The sequence below is a fragment of the Ictidomys tridecemlineatus genome, chromosome 15 (assembly GCF_052094955.1).
Source record: "Ictidomys tridecemlineatus isolate mIctTri1 chromosome 15, mIctTri1.hap1, whole genome shotgun sequence".
Lineage (NCBI taxonomy): Eukaryota > Metazoa > Chordata > Mammalia > Rodentia > Sciuridae > Ictidomys > Ictidomys tridecemlineatus.
Genome location: NC_135491.1, coordinates 15,784,468 through 15,810,261, shown reverse-complemented (window position 1 = coordinate 15,810,261; position 25,794 = coordinate 15,784,468). Strand labels below are relative to the sequence as shown.

The 25,794-nt window shown below is 37.3% G+C and overlaps 1 long non-coding RNA gene across 1 annotated transcript; it reads left to right on the top strand.

The window, feature by feature from the left end:
- The first annotated feature begins 292 nt into the window (after positions 1 to 292).
- Positions 293 to 25,774, top strand: LOC144371031 (uncharacterized). The gene is made up of 3 exons (XR_013431186.1): positions 293 to 762; positions 3,436 to 3,483; positions 25,327 to 25,774. It is a non-coding gene; the product is annotated as an uncharacterized LOC144371031 (long non-coding RNA).
- The last annotated feature ends 20 nt before the right edge of the window (positions 25,775 to 25,794 follow it).

Genomic DNA, 25,794 nt, shown 5'->3' with positions numbered 1-25,794 from the left:
TGTATGAAAGGAGGGGGAAATAATGTAACATATTTATCACCTGTGACTTGGTGACATACATCTAAGTGTACACATTGCCAATTCTTAGCTCTGCCAGAGCAAGGAGTTTTCACCACCAAAAAGGGATAAGAATGTGAGGTGATGGATTTAATTAGCTTTGGGAAACTGGGTCCCCCGGCATTTTCTGGACCTCCTAGGACACATCGGACACGTGCTTTTCTCAAACGTCTGGGCCAGAGCAACACGTCTTTGCATCTGCGTATTGCTAGCATAGAGAGAACAAAAATCTCAGGGATCCGGCGCACGGTGGTCCAGGCGTCGAATCCCGGGAGAATTTCGGGCGCGGGCCTACTTTTCCCACAAGCCACCGCGGCCAGAGCTAAGCGGCCTTGAACTACATTTCCCAGCGGGCAATGGGCACGCTCAATCTATGGCTTGGCTTCCGTCTTTGCTTGGTTCTTGTGCTTCGCAAGGTGGGTTGAATTCATCCCAGGATATTTATAGGCCCAGAGTGCTCTGGGTCAGGAGCCTGGGAAACCGGATTAAATTGGAGTCCGGCCTGAATCAGCCGGAGTGGCAGAGGAAACCCTTAAAGCGTGCAAGTCCGTAACGTGGTCGGCCTGTTGCCGGAGTCTCAGGCCCGCGAGTGCGTGACGGCAAAGCAGCAAGGTTGTCTGTGTGTCTTGATGCGGAATGCGTGAGCGCCTCTCTGTGTATGTGAGAGAGACTGCCTGCGAGGGAGACGGGACGTGCCACTTAACGGTAAGTATGGCTGAGAGGCCCCGACAGTGCGTGGCTGCGCTTGCGTCACAGGCACGTGAGGGGCACGTCCCTCCCGTGTGCGTCTCTAGCTGAGTTCTACGTGTTACTGTGACCCGCCGGAAGTTCTCTTCGGCTTCCTCCGCCCCCTCTCCTCAGAGCTATTTGGGTCTGACACAGAAATGCCTCAGCGAGGGACATTGGATACTGAAGCCTAAGCGAAGTTTTCCAGCAAGGAGGCTTTGACGTGCTCCTGGACTGGGGATGCCCGGGGCGTGCTTTCTTTGGGGTCTCTGAGGGTAGTTAGGGTGAGCAGGCAGGTGTGGACCTGGCGAGGAGTCACCTAAGTCATTCTGTGCTCCTCTGAGGCCGGATAATCATGACTCCCTTGTCCCTCCCTGGCCCTGCCATTTCCCAAAAGGAGCCTGACGAGGTGTAAAGAATTGTTTCACTTCCAAAAATCAACCTTTAGACTAGTTTTTTTTTTTCCTTCTTCTTCTTAAAATTATTGGGTTTAGGGTATGCTTTCCTTATTCGGAAATATGTGGGAGGTATATTAATCTTGATCTATTCCCCCCCCCAGAGGATATTGGGTGCCATTGAGATAAATATCGCAGACATAAATATCGCAGACTTGGCATATCATTCAGTTCCTTCCATGTTTTCTTATTGTAAGCAGATCTAAAAAAGACTAGTCTCTTGGTAGCTCAGACCTGTAATCCTAGAGGCTCGGGAGGCTGAGAAGCAGGAGAATCACAAGTTCAAAGCCAGCCTCAGCCATTTAGCAAGGTCTTAAGCAACTTAGTGAGACCCTATCTCAAAATAAAAGAAAAAGAGGGGATGCTGGGGTTGTGGCTTAGTGGTAGAGCTGCTTGCCTAGCACGTGTGTTGCACTAGATTCTATCCTCAGCACCACATAAAAATAAATAAATAAAATAAAGATATACACACACTCATATAAAGGGCTGGAGATGTGGTTCAGTGCTTAAGCGCCCCTGGATTCAATCCTTGATATCAAGAATGAATGAATGAATGAATAAATGGAAACATAAAGGGTTGGGGATGTAGCTCAGTGGTTAAGCTCTTGGGTTCCATCCCCGCAACTGTCCCCCCAAACAAAACAAAAAGCTTTAGACTTTTGTGATCCAGAGTCAAGGACAACAATTTTCTTGTTGTGATTATGTGCAAAATTTGTGCTTAGGATTATTTTAATGATTAATGATAAACCCATGTGGTTAAATATTATGCAGCTAGTAAATTTTATACAGCATTAGATGTATGAAGGAAAATATATAGTACATAATGTTAATCAATAGTCAAATTTATAAATAATAGTACTCAAAAATTAAAATTATATATCAATCCCATTTAATAAGGTGGTTTTGCAAGGATTGAATCCAAATCACATTTTTGGATTTAAATTTTTTTTCCAAATAACATTTTCATTGTTTTATTAAAGTAGGGAAGTGATGTGGCTACATTTTATTACCCAATTATTTTGTCCTTCTGCTTTTCATACATTCTTTGATTCAATCTGAAAAAGCATGTTTAAAAAATTTCTATACTACTTCCTTAAAATAAATTCCCAGAAGTAGAATTTGAATTAGTATAATCAAACCTTTACTAATTGCCAGTCATACAGTCTTAGTATTGGGGGTGATAAAGAGACTAAAATGATGTAGTTGCCCTTCTTTTGCTTCTAGTAAGAAAGGTTACACCTGAATGGGAATAAATGCATTAAAGCAATTATAGAGATTCAGGTAAAATGTAGGTTGTTTTAAAAAATAAACAATCCTTGGAGAGGCCTTAAGGGTTTAGTGGCATTCTGTAGGGCTGGATATGTGGCTTAGTGGTTAAGCACCCCTGGGTTCAATCCTGGTATCAATCAGTCAATCAATGAACTTCTCACTTTCTTGGAGCAGCTTTCCCTTCACACACATTCACCTACATATATATTTTAAGTAAAGGCATGGACACTGCATGAGCAGACAAAAAAAAAAGATAAGTACTTTCAACTGTATGAGTATATAACTTTCTAAATCTTTTTAATCTGATGTCTATCAGTTTTTCACATAGATGTTACAAATAGTATCATTTGTACATGTAGTTTTGTAACCTCATTTTCCCACTGACAGTATTCCTAGAATATTTCCATGGTCCTTAATATTTTCCCTGCGTAACACTTCTTACATGAATATTTTATAATTTATTAAGCATTTCTTCCAGAAGTAGAATGTGGAACACTGCCTGAACGATTTTGTGTCCTTTCTATTCTGCAACCTTGTTCAACCTCACCTGAAGTCAAGGCCATAAAGTAAGATGTGGTTTGGATGGTGTGGCTCCTTTTCAGCCCTGCAAAGTATGAATGAAAGGAGGAGGATCTGTTCAGGATAAGACTGAGCAGCCTACTCTCAGGCATAAAACAGGTTTCCCCAAAGGAAGAACTCTAGAAAATTGCCTACTAGTTTTCCTGGGGATCCTGGGGATTAGGGAAGAATTTAGATTTAACTAAAACTCTTCTAATCCTTTCAAATTATGTGTTTATGGTGTGTAGTTGTATTCAAACTGGAATGAACAGCAAAACATTTAATTTTCTAGGTAATAACACTAAACTGTGTCTATTTTCTTGGTGTCCTCTTCTGTTCACAACTCTAGATGCTGTTTGTTTTCTTACAGAGGAACTTCAGGAGGATTTACTAGTTTCAATGTGAAACCATGGCATGTGTAAGTTGGTGTTTCCTTCTCCATGAAATATGTTATGTAAAATCTTTTCATTAATTATTTTGAAAAGTTCTACCTGTACCCATTTAATTATCAATTCACCTGTTCCTCCTTTATCAGTGAACAGTGGATCCAAATAACCTAGGTACCCTTTGTGGCCCACTCTTCTCTAACCGGTGTTTATATATTTGACTGGATTATTCATTATCTCTTATGTACCAAATCATATATTAAGATCAATGGTAGAACAGTGAAGAAGTCAAGTCCCAGAAAGAAAAGACTTGAACTTCCCTGTCCTTGGATGGATTGGAAAAGAGGATCCCATTTGGCCAAATAGGGGAAGACTTCAAAATTCTCTACATGTATGAGTTATTCTAGGTACATATGATAAAACCTGGTAATGAATGGTCCTGATCTTAATGTAGGTCAAGATCTATTGCTTTGTGAGGCTTTTAGAATTGTAGAGCACTAAGCATAGGACTTTCAAAATATAGGGAACATGGGCTGGGAGTGTGGCTCAGTGGTCGAGCATGTACTTAGAATGCATGAGGCTCTGGGTTCTGTCCCCAGATTTGTCTATATAAGTATAATGATTCTGTGGCAATTATATATGTATACATAGTCACCACATCTATATGTTTCTTGGTAAGGATCCCTTAATGATGAGTGTCATTGTTATTTTATTACTGACTAGGTTTTACTGACATTAAATAACTCTGATATAATTCTGGATCATCCTACATTATTATCTTCTAACTTAGCAACTAGGAAAGTGTTCAGTGAGAGATTTATGATGGCAGTGAAAAGTCAATAAAATCATAAGTTGAAAGAAACCAGGAATTGAAAAGTGTTGACAGAACCTATTATATATAAATCTAATTAGCTACAAATTATTAATTCTACCAAAACAGGAAGTTGGAACACTATGTAGCCATTAAAAATTATTTTAGAGGAATAAGGTTGATCAAATTATGTTATATGCATGTATACATATGGCATAATGAATTCCATTATTATGTATAATACATTAATAAAAAAATTTTAGAACTTCTTATGGTAACATTTACCGTAAAGACAGAAGATTGATGGCATTTCTTAGTTTTAGTCATACCTTGTATCTTCATGACAACCTCTGCCTTCAGTTCAAGTGTTTAGTATATTTACACTTACTGTAATTTTTTTTTGGTGGGAGGCAGTTGCTGAGAATTGAACCCAAGGGCACTCTGACACTGAACTACACCCCCACTATTTTTATTTTTATTTTGAAATGGAATTTTGCTAAGTTGCTAAGCCTAGCCTTGAACTTTCGATCCTCTAGCCTTGACTTTCTGAGTATTTGGGATTATAGGTGCTTATCCCCCCCATTTTGTCTTTTTTTGTTAACATCTGTTTATTGTTCCTCTGGTTCTTCTTTTGTTTCTTTTGAATTAAATATTTAAAATGTTACTTTAACTTGCTTTTTGGCTATAGGTTTTGAATATTTTTAGTGATCTTTGTGTATTAAAATATATATTAAGAGGCTGGGGATGTGGCTTAAGCGGCCCGGGTTCGATCCTCAGCACCACATACAAATAAAGATGTTGTGTCTGCCGAAAACTAAAAAAATAAATATTAAAAAAAATTCTCTCTCTCTCTTTAAAAAAATATATATTAACTATTCACAGTCTACTTAGAATTAATATTGCACATAAAATATAAGAACCTTGCAACTTTGTGAGTCCATTTACATTTGTCAATTATAACTATATATATTTAAAAGTATAACACGTTTATGGACATGTAGTATGTTGCACATATTTAAATTAAATGTAACTTTGACGGTACATTTTGAAATGTTGTGTGCCCATGAAGCCATCACCACAATCAAGACGAACAAATCCATTATTCCTAAAAGACTTTGTAATCACTCCTTCATACCCTTTCTCGTTCCTACCCACTCTGCCTCCAGGTAATCCCAATCTGCTTTCTCTTGAAGTAGCTTGTACTATTCTAGAGTTGTATATAAATGGAATCAAACAGCACATACACTTTATGACTGGCTTCTTTCACTCAGCATTATTATTTTATTAATTATTTTGAGATTCATTCATGTTGTTTAATATGTCAATAGTTGATTCCATGGTATTCCTGAGTAGTATTCCATTATGGTGGTACCTCTGTATCCACTAGGGATTGGTTCCAGGAACCCCACCCCATGGATCCTCAAGTTTCTTATATGAAATGGTATGGTATTTGTATGTAACATATGTAAATCTTCTTATATACTTTAAACAATCTCTAGATTACTTAAAATACCTAATATAACATAAACATGAATAATTGTTATACTATATTAAGGAAAAACATTCTATGTTGAATATAGATGCGAGGTCTTTTTAAAAAAATTTTTGGGGTAGTTGTAGATGGACAGAATGCCTTTATTTTATTTGTTCATTATGTGGTGCTGAGTTTTGAACCCAGTGCCTCACACATGTGAGGCAAGCGCTCTGCCACTGAGCCCCAGCCCCAGCCCCAGATGCAAGGTTTTTTCCCCAAATATTTTTGATCTGCAGTTGATTAGCTACAGAGGGCTAACTGTACATGGCTGTATCACAATTTATTTATCCTTTCTCCTATAGACAATTGGGTTGTTCCCATTTGGTACTGTTATGAATAGAGCTGTTGGGAACATTCACATATAAGTTTTGGGGTGCTTATAAGTTTTGATTTCTCTTACACACCTGGGAATGAAATTGCTAGGTAGTATGACAATTGTATGTTTGACTTTGTAATGAATTGCCATATTTCCAATATTTGCAATTATTTTAGCACATGGTAGCACAAGCCTGTAATACCAGCGACTCAGGAGGATGGAAAGTTCAAGGCCAGCCTCAGCAGTCTGAGCAAATTAGTGAGACCCTGTCTCGAAATAAAAAATAAAAAGGACTATGGATTTAACTCAGTCCTAAAGCTCCCCTGGATTCAACTCCCAGTACCAACAATAAATAAATAAATAAATAGAAAATTATTTTAATTATTTTACATTCTCACTAGTACCATTCACTTACTTGTTCCAGTGACTTTATATATTTGCCATTCTTCTTATTTTCAGTGTTTTGAATTTTAGCTAATACCTCTGAATACTTCTTTGCTGGGTTATATAAATATGTATTGTTTTAGCTTAGTGGTAAAAATACCCCTGGGTTTAATCCCCAGTATAAAAAAAACAAAGACAAAACAAAGAAACAAAAAAAATTTTAAAAACAGTCAGTTACAGAAATATCTAAGAAATGATAAGAAATATATACCCAGCCCTTTCTAATTATTTTATATTGAGATGGGGTCTTGCTAAGTGGCTTAGGGCCTTGCTAAACTGCTGGCTGGTCTTGAACTTGTGATCCTCCTGCCTCATCCTCCCAAGTCACTGGGATTATAGGCAAGGGTAATGCTATGCTCAGCTATTGTTACTTTTTATTGTGGTAAGATACATATAAGTTACCACCTTAACCATTTTTAAGAATATAGTCCATTAGCATTAAACACATTCATAATGTCTGCAATCACTACCATATCAGTCATCCTTTAAAACTGAAACTCTGTACTTATTAGGCAATAACTCCACACACTCCTCTCCCTCCTATTGCTGGAAGCCACCATTCTATTTTCTGTTTCTGTGATGTTAACTATTCTAACTATCTTTTTTAAAAAAAAATTTAATATTTATTTTTTAGTTGTACACAATATCTTTATTTTGTTTATTTATTTTTATGTGGGTTGAGGATCAAACCCAGGGCCTCGAGCATTCCAGGTGACCACTCTACCCCTGAGCCACAACCCCAGCCCCCTAACTATCTTATATAAGTAAAATCATATAGTATTTGTCATCTTGTAACTGGTTTATTTCACGTAGCATAATACCCTTAAGGATCATCTACATAACGAGGCAGAATTACTGATATAATAAAGTAATAATTTAAAATAGACATAATAAATATACTTAGAATAAGGAAGGATATTATTGATTTGTATTAGGAATGAGAAATCATTAGGGCTGGGGATGTGATTCAGTGGTGAAACACCCCTGGGTTCAATCCCCAATACAAAAAAAAAAAAGAAAAAAGAAAGAAATCATTAAACATTTAAGTTGATATATCTTAGGGATATAAAATATGTCATAACAGCAGGAAGCAAACAACCAAAGATGGCTTGGTGGTTAAAATATATAGTTGAGGGACTTTCACACAAGACACAGGAAAGAAGAAAAAGACTGAAATTAGAAAACAGAATTGCATAAAGATAGAGAGGGGGAAGTAGCACAAATATGTAGAAAATAGTAACCCCAGAATTAGGAGAAAAAATAAAGATCAAGAAATATTCAAGAAAATTATGAAAATTTCCCTTGAATTAATTAAACACTTAAGTCTACATTAGGAAAGCATATATCAGTAACAGAGTATCTGTTGCATCCAGGTTATGAGTTCCTAGAACAAAATGAGCAGACTTGGAATGCCAAATAAATGTATCTAAATAGGGCCCCGGGTTGTGGCTCAGAGGTAGAGTGCGTGCCTGGCATTCATGAGGCACTGGTCCGATTCTCAGCACCACATAAAAATAAAATAAAGATATTGTGTCCACCTACAACTAAAAAAAATAAATGTTTAAGAAAAAAGAAAAGTGTATTTAAGTAAACCATATTAAAATACAAAGCATGAAAACACCACATCCTAGAAAAATTCTAAAAAGGAGATCCACTTACAAAGAAGAATCAGATCTATCTTGGATTCCTCAAATAACTATTACATGTGCAAAAACACAATGATTAATATAGGTAAATATAAAAAACAACTAAGAGATCTTGAATCTTGTAGCTAGTCAAAATTGTTTTGATATGAAGGCAAATTAAAACTACTTCAAATGTTTTTAAGTTTGCTTATAGAAATTGACTTTATAAATCATCTTAGAGGAGGAAATACTGAACAAACAGAAAATGAATCCAAGAGGATATTGTAAGAAATGTAGGAGTAAGAATATTGTTTACCAAAACAGCATGGTATTGGCACCAAAACAGACTGGTAGACCAATGTTACAGAATAGAGACACAGAAACTAACCCACAAAATTATAATTATCTTATATTAGACAAAGGTGCCAAAAACATGCACTGGAGAAAGGATAGCATTTTCAAAAAATGGTGCTGGGAAACTGGAAATCCATATGCAACAAAATGAAATTAAACCCATATCTCTCACCATGCACAAAACTTAACTCAAAATGGATCAAGGACCTAGGAATTAAACAGAGACTCTGCATCTAATAGAAGAAAAATTTTAGGCCCTAATCTTCATCATGTGGGATTAGGCCCCAGCTTCCTTAATAAAACTCATAGCACAAGAATTAAAACCAAGAATCAATAAATGGGATGGACTCAAACTAAAAAGTTTTTTTCTCAGCAAAAGAAACAATCTGTGAGGTGAACAGAGAGCCTGCATCCTGGGAGCAAATCTTTACCCCTCACACATCAGATAGAGCACTAACTTCTAGGGTATATAAAGAACTCAAAAAGCTAAGCACTAAAAAAATAATAATAATAATAACCCAATAAATAAATGGGCCAAGGACCTGTACAGATACTTCTCAGAAGAGGATATGCAGTCAATCAACAAGTATATGAAAAAATGCTCATCATCTCTAGCAATCAGAGAAATGTAAGTCAAAACTACTCTAAGATTTCATCTCACTCCTGTCAGAATGGCAGCTATCGTGAAGACAAACAACAATGAGTGTTGGCGAGGATGTGGGGGAAAAGGCACACTCATATATGGTGGAACTGCAAATTAGTGTAGCCAATATGGAAAGCAGTATGGAGATTCCTTGGAAAACTGGGAATGGAACCACCATTTGACCCAGCTATCCCTCTCCTCGGACTATACCCAAAGAACTTAAAAACAGCATACTACAGGACACAGCCACATCGATGTTTATAGCAGCACAATTCACAATAGCTAAACTGTGGAGCCAACCTAGATGCCCTTCAGTGGATGAATGGAAAAAAAAAAGTGTGGCATATATACATAATGGAATTTTACTCAGCAATAAAAGCGAATAAAATTACGGCGTTTGCAGGTTAATGGATAGCATTGGAGAAGACAATGCTAAGTTAAGTTAGCCAATCCCAAAAAAACAAATGCCAAATATTTTCTCTGATATAAGGAGGCTGACTCTTAGTGGGGTAAGGAGGGGAAACATGGGGCGAATAGATGAATTCTAGATAGGGAAGAGGGGAGGGAGGGAAAGGGAGGAGGCAGGATATTAGCAAGGATGGTAGAATGTGATGGACATCATTATCCAAAATACATGTATTGTATTTTGCGTGTCAACCTACTTTACATACAAACACAGATATGAAAAATTGTGGTATATATGTGTGAAAGAATTGTAATGCAAAAAAACCCCAACAAGTACATGTATAAAGACATGAATTGGCGTGAAATACTTTATACAAATATATGAAAAACTGTGCTCTATATGTGTAATAAGAATTGTAATACATTCCGCTGCTGTGTATTTATTTTTTTTTTTTTTTTTTTTTTTTTTTTTTTAAATGTTTTACTATTTTATTTATTTATTTTTTTTTTTTTTTTTTTTTTTTTTTTTTTTTATTGGTTGTTCACAACATTACAAAGCTCTTGACATATCATATTTTCATACATTAGATTGAAGTGGGTTATGAACTCCCAATTTTCCCCCAAATGCAGAATCACATCGGTTATACATCCACAGTTTTACATAATGCCCAATTAGTAATTGTTGTATTCTGCTACCTTTCCTATCCCGTACTATCCCCCCTCCCCTCCCCTCCCTTCTTCTCTCTCTACCCCATCTACTGTAATTCATTACTCTCCTTGTTTATTTTCCCATTCCGCTCATAACCTCTTATATGTAATTTTGTATAGCAATGAGGGTCTCCCTTCATTTCCATGCAATTTCCCTTTTCTCTCCCTTTCCCTCCCATCTCATGACTCTGTTAAATGTTAGTCTTTTCTTCCTGCTCTTCCTCCTTGCTCTGTTCATGGTTGCTCTCATTATATCAAAGAAGACATTTGGTATTTGTTTTTTAGGGATTGACTAGCTTCACTAAGCATAATCTGCTCTAGTGCCATCCATTTCCCTGCAAATTCTATGATTTTGTCATTTTTTATTGCTGCATAGTACTCCATTGTGTAAAGATGCCACATTTTTTTTATCCATTCATCTATTGAAGGGCATCTGGGTTGGTTCCACAGTCTAGCTATTGTGAATTGTGCTGCTATGAACATCGATATGGCAGCATCCCTGTAGCATGCTCTTTTAAGGTCTTCAGGAAATAGTCCGAGAAGGGCAATAGCAGGGTCAAATGGTGGTTCCATTCCCAGCTTTCCCAGGAATCTCCAAACTGCTTTCCAAATTGGCCGCACCAATTTGCAGTCCCACCAGCAATGTACAAGAGTACCCTTTTCTCCACATCCTCGCCAGCATTTGTTGTTGTTTGACTTCATAGTGGCTGCCAATCTTACTGGAGTGAGATGGTATCTTAGGGTGGTTTTGATTTGCATTTCTCTGACTGCTAGAGATGGTGAGCATTTTTCCATGTACTTGTTGATTGATTGTATGTCCTCCTCTGAGAAGTGTCTGTTCAGATCCTTGGCCCATTTGTTGATTGGGTTATTTGTTATCTTATTGTCTAATTTTTTGAGTTCTTTGTATACTCTGGATATTAGGGCTCTATCTGAAGTGTGAGGAGTAAAAATTTGTTCCCAGGATGTAGGTTCCCTATTTACCTCTCTTATTGTTTCTCTTGCTGAGAAAAAACTTTTTAGTTTAAGTAAGTCCCATTTGTTGATTCTTGTTATTAACTCTTGTGCTATGGGTGTTCTATTAAGGAATTTGGAGCCCGACCCCACAATATGTAGATCGGAGCCAACTTTTTCTTCTATCAGACGCAGAGTCTCTGATTTGATATCAAGCTCCTTGATCCATTTAGAGTTAACTTTTGTGCATGGCGAGAGGAAGGGATTCAGTTTCATTTTGTTGCATATGGATTTCCAGTTTTCCCAACACCATTTGTTGAAGATGCTATCCTTCCTCCATTGCATGCTTTTAGCCCCTTTATCAAATATAAGATAGTTGTAACTTTGTGGATTAGTCTCTGTGTCCTCTATTCTATACCATTGGTCCACTCGCCTGTTTTGGTACCAGTACCATGCTGTTTTTGTCACTATTGCTCTGTAATATAGTTTGAAATCTGGTATCGCTATACCGCCTGATTCACACTTCCTGCTTAAAATTGCTTTTGCTATTCTGGGTCTTTTATTTTTCCATATGAATTTCATGATTGCTTTATCTATTTCTACAAGAAATGCCATTGGGATTTTGATTGGCATTGCATTAAACCTATAGAGAACTTTTGGTAATATCGCCATTTTGATAATGTTAGTTCTGCCTATCCATGAACAGGGTATATTTTTCCATCTTCTAAGATCTTCTTCTACTTCTCTTTTTAGGGTTCTGTAGTTTTCATTGTATAAATCTTTCACCTCTTTTGTTAGGTTGATTCCCAAGTATTTTATTTTTTTGGAGGATATTGTGAATGGGGTAGTTTTCCTCATTTCCGTTTCAGAGGTTTTGTCGCTGATATACAGAAATGCCTTTGATTTATGCGTGTTGATTTTATATCCTGCCACTTTGCTGAATTCATTTATTAGTTCTAGTAGTTTCTTTGTAGACCCTTTTGGGTCTTCTAAGTATAGAATCATGTCATCTGCAAATAGTGATAATTTAAGTTCTTCTTTTCCTATTTTTATGCCTTTAATTTCTTTCGTCTGTCTAATTGCTCTGGCCAGTGTTTCGAGAACTATATTGAATAGAAGTGGTGATAGAGGGCATCCCTGTCTTGTTCCAGATTTTAGAGGGAATGCCTTCAACTTTTGTCCATTCAGAATGATGCTAGCCTGAGGCTTAGCATAGATAGCTTTTACAATGTCAAGGTACGTTCCTGTTATCCCTAGTTTTTCAAGTGTTTTGAACATAAAGGGATGCTGTACTTTGTCGAATGCTTTCTCTGCGTCTATTGAGATGATCATATGGTTCTTATCTTTAAGTCTATTGATGTGGTGAATAACATTTATTGATTTCCGTATATTGAACCAGCCTTGCATACCAGGGATGAATCCTACTTGATCATGGTGCACAATTTTTTTGATGTGTTTTTGTATTCGATTTGCCAGAATTTTATTGAGGATTTTTGCATCTAGGTTCATTAGAGATATTGGTCTGTAGTTTTCTTTCTTTGAGGAGTCTTTGTCTGGTTTCGGAATCAGGGTGATGTTGGCCTCATAGAATGAATTTGGAAGAGCTCCCTCTTTTTCTATTTCCTGAAATAACTTGAAAAGTATTGGTATTAATTCTTCTTTAAAGGTTTTGTAAAACTCTGCTGTATACCCATCCGGTCCTGGGCTTTTCTTGGTAGGTAGTCTTTTGATGGCTTCTTCAATTTCATCTATTGATATTGGTCTGTTCAAATTGTGTGTATCCTCCTGACTCAGTCTGGGCAAATCATATGACTTAAGAAATTTATCGATGTCTTCACTATCTTCTATTTTATTGGAATATAGGTTTTCAAAATAATTTCTAATTGTCTTCTGTATTTCTGTAGCATCTGTTGTGATATTGCCTTTTTCATCCCGTATGTTAGTAATTTGAGTTCTCTCTCTTCTTCTCTTTGTTAGCATGGCTAAAGGTCTGTCGATCTTATTTATTTTTTCAAAGAACCAACTTTTAGTTTTGTTAATTTTTTCAATAGTTTCTTTTGTTTCAATTTCATTAATTTCCGCTCTGATTTTAATTATTTCTTGCCTTCTGCTACATTTGCTGTTGTTTTGCTCTTCCTTTTCTAGGGCTTTGAGATGAAGTGTGAGCTCATTTATTTGTTGGTTTTTTCTTTTTTTGAGGAATGACCACCAGGCGATGAATTTTCCTCTTAAAACTGCTTTCATTGTGTCCCATAGATTCCGATACGTTGTGTCTGTATTTTCATTTATCTCTAAGAATTTTTTGATTTCCTCCTTTATGTCTTCTGTAACCCATTGATCATTCAGTAACATATTGTTCATTTTCCATGCGATGTAGGATTTTTCCTTCCTTCTTTTATCATTGATTTCCAGTTTCATTCCATTATGATCAGATAAAATGCATGGTATTATCTCCACCGCTTTATATTTACTGAGGGTTGCCCTGTGGCATAATATATGGTCTATTTTTGAGAAGGATCCATGTGCTGCTGAGAAAAATGTATATCCATTTGATGATGGTTGATATATTCTATATATGTCAGTTAAGTCTAGGTTATTGATTGTGGTATTGAGTTCTATAGTTTCCTTGTTCAACTTTTGTTTGGAGGATCTGTCCAATGGTGAGAGAGGTGTGTTGAAGTCACCCATAATTATTGTGTTGTGGTCTATTTGATTCTTGAACTTGAGGAGAATTTGTTTTATGAATGTCGCAGCGCCATTATTTGGTGCATAAATATTGATAATTGTTATGTCTTGTTGGTGAATGGTTCCTTTTAACAGTATATAATGTCCTTCTTTATCCCTTTTGATTAACTTAGTCTTGAAGTCGATTTTATTTGATATGAGGATGGCCACCCCTGCTTGCTTACGAGGACCGTGTGCATGGTATATTTTTTCCCATCCTTTCACCTTCAGCCTGTGTATGTCTTTTCCAATCAGATGTGTCTCCTGGAGGCAGCATATTGTTGGATTTGTTTTTTTAATCCATGATATCAGCCTATGTCGCTTTATTGGAGAGTTTAAGCCATTAACATTCAGAGTTACTATTGATATATGGTTTGTACTTCCATCCATGTTTGATTATTTATCGTTTTTTTTTTTAAAAAAAAAAAAAAATTTAGTTTGTTTTTCCATGATTATTTTTCCCCCTCGCCCTCTGTCTTTACCGAGGCACTTCCCTCTGATGGTTTTGGTTATTGTTTTTCATTTCTTCCTCATGTAGTGTTTTGCTCAAAATGCTTTGCAATGCTGGTTTTCTGGCTGCAAATTCTTTTAACTTTTGTTTATCATGAAAAATTTTTATTTCGTTGTCATACCTGAAGCTTAATTTTGCTGGATACAGAATTCTTGGTTGGCATCCATTGTCTTTCAGTGTTTGAAATACATTGTTCCATGACCTTCTTGCTTTCAGTGTCTGTGATGAAAAATCCGTTGTTAACCTTATTGGTTTACCCCTGAATGTAATCTGTCTCCTTTCTCTTGTAGCTTTTAATATTTTCTCTTTGTTCTGTATATTGGATATCTTCATAACAATGTGTCTTGGCGTTGGTCTACTGTGATTTTGTGTGCTCGGTGTCCTGTATGCATCTTCAATTTGTATATCTGTTTCCTTTTTTATTTCTGGAAAGTTTTCTGTAATTATTTCATTCAGCAGGTTACTCATTCCCTTGGTTTGAATCTCTGTACCTTCTTCTATCCCGATGACTCGTAAGTTTGGCTTTTTTATGTTATCCCATAACTCTTGGATGTTTTTCTCGTGATTTTTTACCAGCCTTTCTGAGTTGGCTAGACTCTTTTCAAGATGAAATAATTTGTCTTCATTATCTGACGTTCTGGTTTCTACTTGCTCCACTCTGTTAGTGATACTCTCAATTGAGTTTTTAATTTGGTTTATAGTTTCCTTCATTTCCAAGATTATGTTTTGATTCTTTTTTATAATCTCTATCTCCTGATAAAGGTGCTTAACTTCTTCTTTTATCTGTTTGTGTAATACATTCTCAATGTGTTCTTTTGCTGCTTGAATTTGCTGTCTCGTATCCTCTTTAAGGTTCCATTCCATCTGTCTAAGGTGTTCCTTGAGTTCTTTATATGACCATTTTTCTGATGACTCTAGTTCCTCCTGAATATTTAGGCTGTCCTGCATTGTTTGTACTCCTTTTCTTCCTTGCTTTTTGAAGCTGCTCATGTTACTTCTTGTTCTGTTTGACTGCTGCGTTACTGTTTACTCCTATAAATTTATTTGATGCTTGGGAGGAAAGGTATTAGAAGGGAATGGAAAAAGTCACTAAAGAGAATGAGAGTAAGCAGGTAGAATTCAAGGAAGGGGGGATAAGATCATTGAAAAGAAATGAAAAGACAAAAGAAGAAAAAAAATAGGAAATAAAAAAAGAAAAAAAAATTTTTAAATAATAAAAAAAATTAAAATTGGAAGAAAAAAAATTTTTTAAAAAAATTGTAAAAAAAAAAAAAAAAAATTAAAAAAACAAGAAAGAAAAATGAAACTGAAAGAAAACCCCAAATCAAAATTAAAACAACAACAACAGCAACAACAATAACAGCAACAAAAACAACAACAACAAAAAAAAAAAAACTAATAAATGCAGTCTTAGAGTTTGATTAACTTCTCTTCCAGTAGGTGGCGCTGTGACCACCAGGCCAAGTTTCTCCTATCAATACGCGGAAACCAATCACTGTGCAGCAGCTCCTCCTCCCAGACTGGGCAAGTCTCCAATCCTGGGTGCCTAGGGCGTCCTCTTGTGTCTAGTCACTTCCCCACTTTTCCTCTAGCCAGGCCCCTCTCACGGGTGCCGCTCACCACAATACTGGGTACACACCAGGTCAGCTGCTCCCGGGAGCCCTGTTGTCATGAATGACTGGGCACACTCTTCCAGTTTGCCATTCCCTCAGACCCTAAGTTTGTAGAGCTTGGGGCTGAGAATCCTCAGTGAATTTTACTGCCCCTCCGGTAGCCACACCCCCGGTAGCTGGTACAAGAGACCTCAGCTGTCTGCACTGGTGGGAGCGGTAGTCCCGCGCCGGCGGGTCCCGCGCCACCTCTAATTCCCTCGGTCTGGCTACCGTGCTCACGGGAGAGCTGGGAGAGGCCCTTACAGGAGAGCTGAGATTGGCCCTTAAGGTTTCCCCGATGTGTGGAGAGGGAAGGCTAGCGAATTACACACCTGTAGCCGCAGGTTTCAATGAAGTTATCTCCTCCGCCGCAGTCTGATGACGTCAGTTCTCTGCCATGGTGGTATCTCTTGCAAATGGCGACAGTTCGTTTCCCTTTGCCGGGTGACCAATGCAACGGGTGGGTCCTTACTGTCTCTCCCAAGCCCCGTTTCACACCTGTGGCCACTACCTATGAAGGCTCGGTTGGCATTTACCTCCGTAGGATCAGAAGGGCTGACCGGTTGTTTCAGCCGGATGGATTAGTGCTGAGTCACAGCTGTTTGTCTGCGGGAAGCAGGCGAACGGGAGCTTGAATTCAGCCGATCCAGGTTCAGTGTGTGTTCTGAGAGGCCCAGACTGCTCGTTCCAGATCCACGTCAGCTCAGCATTGCCTAGTGATCCTCAGCAAACAGAATTAGGCTGTTTACGACTCCCTATGCCTGCACAGCTGAAGAGGTCAGAGACTTGATCTCTCCGCGCCCGCCGCCATGTTGGAATCTACCTCTAAGATCCCGCTGCTGTGTATTTAAAAAACAAAATCAATTAAAAATATTGTTTATCATTTACAAAAAAGCACATAGAAAAGGTAAAACAAATATATATTTTAGTATCTCATAACTAATTCTTTAGATAACAGAGGATACTGAGAGCATACTAAACTATTTACTGAAAATATGTCAGAATATATAACATTTAAATTAACAGTAGAAAACTTGGTCCAGGAAATGGAAAGCTAAGAGCAACAGAAAGGAAATTCAATGAAATATGAAGTTAAATGATAGAAATAAGCTTAATATAAAATACCGAAATTTGTGGATAACACAATAGGTAGAAGGCATTGGATGTTATATAAAGTTTTGAAATTATGTTGTCTAACGGGACACAATCATTAATAAATGTTTTTTGGAAGTGGGAAAACATATACTTGAGACACAATGAACCAAAATGAGCTGGAGAAATAATTTTAATGTGGATCATAAATGAAGGTTTTTTCCCCATTATTATTTTCAGTGCTAGGAATTGAAACCAGATCTTTGCACATGCTGGCCAAACACTCTACCACTGAGCCACATCCCCAGACTTTTATTTCCTTTTTTAAAAAATAACTTTATTTTATTTATTTATTTTATGTGGTACTGAGGATCGAACCCAATGCCTCACATGTGCTAGACAAGCGCTCTACCACTGAGCCACAACCCTAGCCCCCTTTTATTTCTCTTTTAAAATCTTTTTTTTTTAAGAGCAATTTTAGATTTAAAGCGAAATTGAAAAGACAGAGTTCCTGCATGCCACATGTTCATATACACATACACACAAAGCCTCCCCCACTGTCAACATCTTGCACAGAGTGGTGTATTTGTTACAGCCAGTGACTTAACACTGACATTACTAATATCACCCAAAATCCATAGTTCATATCCAGTTTGACTCTTAGAGGTGTATATTCTATAGGTCTGGACAAATATACGGTGACATGTTTCCGCCATTATGGTATCATATAAAGCTATTCCATGTCCCTAAAATTCCTCTGTGCTTTGCCTATTCATCTTCTTTTTCTCAAACCTCTGTTAACTACTGATCTTACTATCTTCATAGTTTTGATCTTTCTAGAATGTCATGTAGTTGAAATTATATAGTAAGCAGGCTTTTCAAATTGGCTGCTTTCATTTAGTAATATGCATGTAAGTTTATTCACTGTCCTTTAATGATTTGATAGCTCTTTTTAGGGCTGAATAATCCTCCACTGTCTGGATGTACCAGTTTATCCATGCACTTACTGAAGGATATCTTGATTCTTTCCAAGTTCTGCAAATTATAAAGAAAGCCACTCTAATTATTTTTGTGTAGGTTTTTGTGGGGATGTAAGTTTTCAATTCATGTGTACAAATGCCAAGGATCATGAATGATGGATAGTATAATAAGAGTATATTTAGTTTTGTATGAAACTTCCAAAGTGTCTTCCAAAGTGGCTTTACCATTTTTCATTCCCAGTAGCAGTAAGTGAGAGTTCTAGTTGCTCTACATCCTTGCCACCATTTGGTATTGTCACTCTTCTGGATTGGGGCCATTCTAATAGGTATGCAGTGATATCTCGTTGTTGTTTTAATTTGCATTTCTCTAATGACATATATGATGTGATAGATTCTTTAACCTGACATGGAGGACAAATAGGAATAATAGAATCCAGTTCATTGTATTGATGCAAAGGTCAAATTTTAGAAAGCTAAGGTTTAAGATCATTGCCCCTGACATTTAAATGGAGTACATACAAACTCTAATAACATTTTTGAAAAGTACATCTTTATATTGCACATTCTTACCCCTTGGTAAAGTACAAAAGGATGGCCTGAGTTTGAAGTTTGAAAAATTTAATAGCGGGGCTGTGGCTGTGGCTCAGTGGTACACACTTGCCTGGCACGTGTGAGGCACTGGGTTCGATTCTCAGCACCACATATAAATAAATAAACAAAAATAAAGATCTAGCAACAATTAAAAAAGAAAGAAAGAAAAAGAAAAATTCAATGACAGTGTGAAAATCGGCCAAATTTTTTAATGTTATTTTTTATAACTTTATTTTTTTATGTGGTGCTAAGGATCAAACCCAGTTCCTTACACATGCTAGGCAAGTGCGCTACCTCTGAGCCACAACCCCAGGCCCCCAATTTTGGCATATTAAATTAGTAGCATTCTTAGCCTAAAATCTACATGCACTGTGAGAAAACAACCATATCTGAAAGGTACAAGGGCTTTGCCAGCGACCAAAATACAAAATATCTCCATTGCCCTGGCTCCAACGTAAGAACGCTGCTGTGAGTGCAGGGTCACTCAGTACTGCCTCACTTACTGCAGGGTGCCCAAGTCCCAGGCCCTGGACACCCCTGCTAGGGGCAGGCCAGAAACGCCACCCTCAGCTCACTGTGCTTGCACAGACGGGAAATCCCTGAGGCTTGGTGCTGATGTTGGACTCCCACTAGTTTTAATTCTTGAAAAGCACATTTTTCAGAGGCGACTAAAGCTGAAGTAACCTCAATGTGGGCTTTTTCTGAGTCAGGCAGTGAGATGGCGAGCCACAGATGGTTGTGTCAGAGGAAAGACGACAGGTCATGGGTGTTCTTCAGACCTAAGTTGAAGCCAGACTTGAATCTGCAGCAAAAATGGAGTGCATGATCCTGGAGCTGTGTTCTTGAAGACATCCAGGGTGTAGACGGATGTGTCACGCTCAGACCCTTCTCTGTATGAGCTGAGGAGCGCAGGAGGGGGATTACTGGGGGTGACCACGGCAGGAGTAAGCATGCCATGTCGTGTCCTGAGTGCAGAATAGCCCAGGACGGGGCTCCAGGACCTCAGATGCAGTTGTGGTTCTGTCAGCGCTTTTATGACTAGGAAGGCTGGCCTTACCATACGTGAGTGTGGGTTGTTGGGCTTAGTTGTCACTGAATTGGTTACTTACCCAGTCCTCTGCCCTCTCAATTTACAGTCATTTAAGGCTTAAGCAGAGAAACGGCACCAAGAGAGAAGTCAGGCTTTTGATCACTAGCATGGGCACAGGAAAGCACACATATCATCTTGGGATAGGAATTTTTAAAGCTGCGAGTCACCTCTAAAACCAGGCTCCTTGGATTAAGCATCCTGTTGGAAACCTTTCCCTTGGACCCTTTCGGTGACTTACATTGTGTAATTGCACCATTCCCACAGCTCTGACCCCAGGTACCTCCTGTGGACTCTCATACAGATTTATGCCACCCTAATATTTCCTTGTTTTGTATGTGAGATCATGACTTACTTTTCCTCTGTCCTTGCCATCTTCCAAAAGGAGGAAAGAATTGTTACATTACAAAAATACTAAAGGTAAAGTAATATTGTTGTTGCCTAAAAATCAAGATTCAGGTGGGGCTGGGTTGTGGCCTAGCGTTAGAGCACTTGCCTAGCATGTGTGAGGCACTGGTTGGATTCTCAGCACTGCATATGAATAAATGAATAAAATAAAAAGTCCATGGTGCTGGGAATGTGACTCAGTGATAGAGTGCTTGCCTACGATGTGTGAGGCACTGGGTTCGATTTTCAGCACCACTTTAAAATAAATTAATAAAATAAAGTTATTATATCCATCTACAACTAAAAAATTTTTTTAAAACGGTCCATCAACAATTAAAAACTATATAAAAAATGTTGAGAACCACGGCCAGGTCAAGATGGTGGATTCATTTTTTGTTCTCCAAATTTCTTTTTGGATATGAAAATGTTTGATTTTCTTCGCCTGAAGAAACAACCTTAAGCCTTCCTTCCGCAGATACTGACAGAGGACATTGATATCTGTGGACATAATAACTTTATTTTATTAATTTATTTTTAAGTGGTGCTGAAAATCGAACCCAGTGCCTCACACATCCTCCTTCACAGTGGCTATTTTCTTTCTCCTCTCCAGGTAATAGTTACATATTTGATTGGCAGATCATTCAGATCAGGCATTTGGGCTGTATTTTAGATGGTGAGCAGGGAAGGCAAAATGGGTGTGTGTGGAATCACACACCAGATAGCTTAGATATTCTTTATCTAGAGGCCAAAGAATCAATAAATGACAATGTCATCGGCTTTATGGAACTTTAGAAGTGGGACTATAATTGAGTGAGCCTAAAGGTCTGTACCAATGAGGGAAGGAATAAGTTCAGGTGATTTCTAAGAAGTAGTTGTTATTGTTGATCAGATGTGCCTTAGGTTTTCAGGTACATCATCATTAGGCTGTGACAGGTAGTGTGGTGTGATGTTGAAGAAAATGGGCCCTGGATATCCTAAGTTTGGTTTGAATCTCAGCTGTGTTACTTTCTGTATATACGAGCCTGGCTAGCACTCAGGCTCTGTGTTCCACAGCTCTCAGATGTATATTATAATAGCACCTACTTCATAGGGTGTCATGAGGATAAAATGTAAATCCCATGACAACAGAGCCTGGAATATAAAGAATGCTCAACTAATATTAACTGTTATGTCATGATTCTAGGCACTTCAGGGTTCAGTAGTAATAGAAATATGAAGGCAGTTGATGGTTATTTGCAAGGTAAAAAAATTATCCTTGAAGGCAATTGACAGTTATTATAAGCTGTGAAAATTATCTAGAGGTTTTATTGGTATGATATTTTTATTGTATGAAAAAGTTAAATTAGTAGAATTATGTTTGTTTTAAAGTAGTAAATTGAGGAATTTGTGAGGTTCTTCATCTCAAATAGTAATAGATAAGGCTGGACATGGTGGCATACACCTCTGATCCCAGCTACATGGGAAGTTGAAGCAGGAAGATTGTAAATTTGCGGTCATCCTTGGTCACTTAGTGAAACCCTGTCTCAAAAAATAGAAAGGGAACCAACGTGATTCTGCAATCTGCATTTGGGGTAAAAATTGGGAGTTCATAACCCACTTCAATCTAATGTATGAAATATGATATGTCAAGAGCTTTGTAATGTTGTGAACAACCAATAAAAAAAAAGAAAAAAAAAATAGAAAGGGCTCAACATTGTAAAAGCTGTATATGTTAAACTCAAGGCCAACATCTTCTAAAGGGAGAAAGATTGAAAGCATTCCCTCCAATAACTGAAATAAGACAAAGATGCCTCTTTTGCCACTTTTTTTTTTTTGTGTGTGTGGTGCTAGAGATTGAACTCAGGGCCTTGTGCCTGTAAGGCAAGCACTCTACCAACTGAGCTACATCCCCAGCCCACCTCTTTTTTAAAAAACATATTTTTTTTAGTTGTAGATGGACACAGTATCTTTATTTTATTTAATTTTTTTAATGTAGTCCTGAGGATCGAACCCAGTGCTTCACATGTGCTAGGCAAGCACTCTACCACTGAACCCCAGCCCCAGCTCCATCTCTTTCACCATTTGTATTCAACATTGTCCTTTAATTTCTAGCCAGAGCAAATAGGAAGAAGAAAGAAATTAAAGGGATATGAATAGGAAAAGAAGAACTCAAACTATCCCTATTCGCTGATGACATGACTCTGTATTTAGAAGACCCCAAAAAAACCTCTACCAGAAAACTACCAGAACTCATAAATGAATTCAGCAAAGTGGCAGGATATAAAATTAACACTCATAAATCAACTGTGTTCCTATATATCAGTGATGAATCAACTGAAAGAAAAATTAGGAAAACTATCCCATTCACAATAGCATCAAAAAAAACAATATTTGGGAATCAATCTAACAAAAGAAGTGAATGACCTCTACAATGAAAACTACAGAAGACCTTAGAAGATGGAAAGATCTTCTGTGTTCTTGGATAGTCAGAATTAATATTGCCAAAATGGCTATACTTCCAAAAGTGCTATGCAGATTTAATGTGATTCTTATTAAAATTCCAATAAAGTTCTTCATGGAAAGTGAAAAAGCAGTCATGAAATTCATTTGGGAAGATAAGAGGCCCAGAATAGCCAAAGCAATTCTTAGCAAGAAAAGTGAAGCAGTAGGCATCACAATACCAGATCTTAACTTATACTACAGAGCTATAGTAACAAAAACCGTATAGTATTGACACCAAAACAGACATGAAGGCCAATGTACAGAATGGAAGACACAGAGACAAACCCACATAAACACTGTTATCTCATACTACACAAAGGTGCCATAAACATAGCCTCTTTAACAAATGGTGCTGGGAAAACTGGAAATAAGTATGTAGCAAAATGAAATTGAAAAAAAAATGAAATTGAACCCCTCTCACCTTGCACAAAACTCAAAAGTGGATCAAGGACCTAGACATTAGTAGATGCATTAGTAGGTGCAGAAACTCTGCACCTACTAGAAGGAAATGTAGGCTCAACTCTCTATCATGTCAGTTTCTGAACCGACTTCCTCAACAGAACTCTTAAAGTGCAAGAAGTAAAATCAAGAATAAATAAATGGGGGCTGGGGCTATAGCTCAGTGGTAGAGTGCTTGCCTAGCACATGTGAAGCACTGGATTCGATCCTTAGCACCACATAAAAATAAATAAATAAATAGTAAAGGTATTGTGTCCATGTATAAATAAAAAATAGTTTTAAAAAAAGAACCAATAAATTGGTTGAGCAAATAACTCAGACTCCTCCCTACAAGTATTTGCTATCCAGTTTGTGTATCAGCAAAGGAAACAACAAGAATGTGAAGAGAGAGGCTACAGAGTGGGAGAAAATCTTTGCCACCTGCACCTCAGAGCATTGATATCCAGAATATATAAAGACCTCAAAAAACTGAACACCAAAAAACAAGCAACCCAATCAATAAATGGGCAAAGGAACTGAACAGGCACTTCAAAGAAGAAGAAATATGATCAGTTAGCCGGGTGTGGTGGTGCCTGCCTGTAATCCCAGTGTCTTGGAGGCTGAGGCAGGAGGATTGTTGAGTACAAACCAGCTCCAGCAAAAGTGAGGTGCTAAGCAACTCAGTAAGACCCTGTCTCTAAATAAAATACAAAATAATAATAATAAAATTAAAAAAGAAAGTAAAAGAAATACAATTGGTCAACAAATATATGAAAAAATATTCAACATCTCTAGCAATAAGAGAAATGAGATTTCATCTCACTCCAGTAAGAATGGCAATTATCAAGAATACAATATTCCATTGAAACATGCTTTTTAAAAATTTTTCAACTTTTTTTTTAGTTGTGTTGAACATAATACCTTTATTTTATTTATTTATTTTTATGTGGTGCTGAGGATTGAACCCAGGGCCTCATACATGGTAGGTGAGCCCTCTACCACTGAGGCACAACTCCAGCCACTGAAACACGCTTTTTTGCATATACATCCGTGCATATGCACACATCTATGTGCATGTGAATGAACCTACACATGTATGCTTTCAAGTTAAAGTGTAACAATATTATAATTATGAAATATACTTTAAAACAAAAAAATCAAGATTACAAATTAAAAAAGTAATGGTAGCATAGAATTCTGTAACATGACAGAACAAATTACTTTTTAAAAATGTTTTTCTAGTTGTCAATGGACATTTATTTTATTTATTTATATGTGATGCTGAGAATCGAATGCAGTGCCTCACACATGCTAGACAAGTGCTCTACCACTGAGCCACAATCCCAGCCCCCCAAATTACTTTTTGAATATATTACTGTCCTGTGACCTTGCTTGAAAGCTTGAAAGCAAGGTCACAGGACAGTAATATACTCAAAAAGTAATTTATCATTACTGCCTTCTACTTCTTCTTCCTCTTACTTTTCCTCAATGTTGGGAATCAAACTCAGGGTCTCTTGCATGCTAGGCAAGTGCTCCATCACTGAACTACACTCCCTATCTATCAAATCATATTGTGCATTCTACTTTTTAATGTTAATTTCTGTTGACAGTATATATAAAATATTTTTCATATTCTTACATATATTTCCCTACTTGCATTAAATGACTATTTTATATTATATTACATGTAGGTTCCATAATTAACTACACAGCTGGGTTGGACTCTATACAGAACCAGGCCCAAGCAATTTCTTCTGGGTTGTATTGTCTTCCATATGTGATCAACTTCAGCTGATTCTGATGCCATAAGAGGTGTTAGTTTGGGTGATGTGGCCTCATTCAGCCTTAGAGGATCTATTCATAGAAAGACTGGGGTCTAGATCAACCCCCAAGATGGGGACTTGTCCAAGAAACCTCCTGCTATCATGTCTGGATCTGGTTTCAGTGCAGAGGTGACTTACTTTGCAACTATCTTGTAGCTGGGTTTCCTGAGGTTTAGCTTAGATCCATCTTTTTGTTCTTTCCTAAATTATATGTACAGCCGTAGGATACTAATTTTGGAAGGCGCAATGGAAGAGCAGAAAGTTCTTTCTGAACTATGTCATAATGTAACACTAAAACTTTCTTTTTTCTTTCAGCTCTGGATGCTCTGGAGTTTGAATTCTTCTAGTAGTGGAACCCTGAGGAAAACTGATCAGGTCTTACATTTTTAAAACATGACCTGTGTAAGTTGATTGTTTGTGTTTTCTTGCAATATTATTTTAGGTAAGATGGATTCTTTTCATTAACCTAAATCTTCCTACTTAAGAAGGCCTCCCTAGTTCATTTATCTGCTCTCCAGTTTCTCCTAATGCAGTGAATTATGAAAGCAAATAACTCAGACTCCTCCCTACAAGTATTTGCTATCCAGTTTGTGTATCAGTTGTCCAATTTACATATTTTTTGTGCTTATTTTTCAATCAAATTTGATAGAACAGTAAAGGAGTTAAATCCCAGCAGGTAAATATAAGATTCCCTTATATGTCCCTAGTTTGGTGAATTAGAAATGTTGGCTCTATTTGAGTATAATAGGTAGACTTTGAAATAATGCACATGTGTATTCTTAT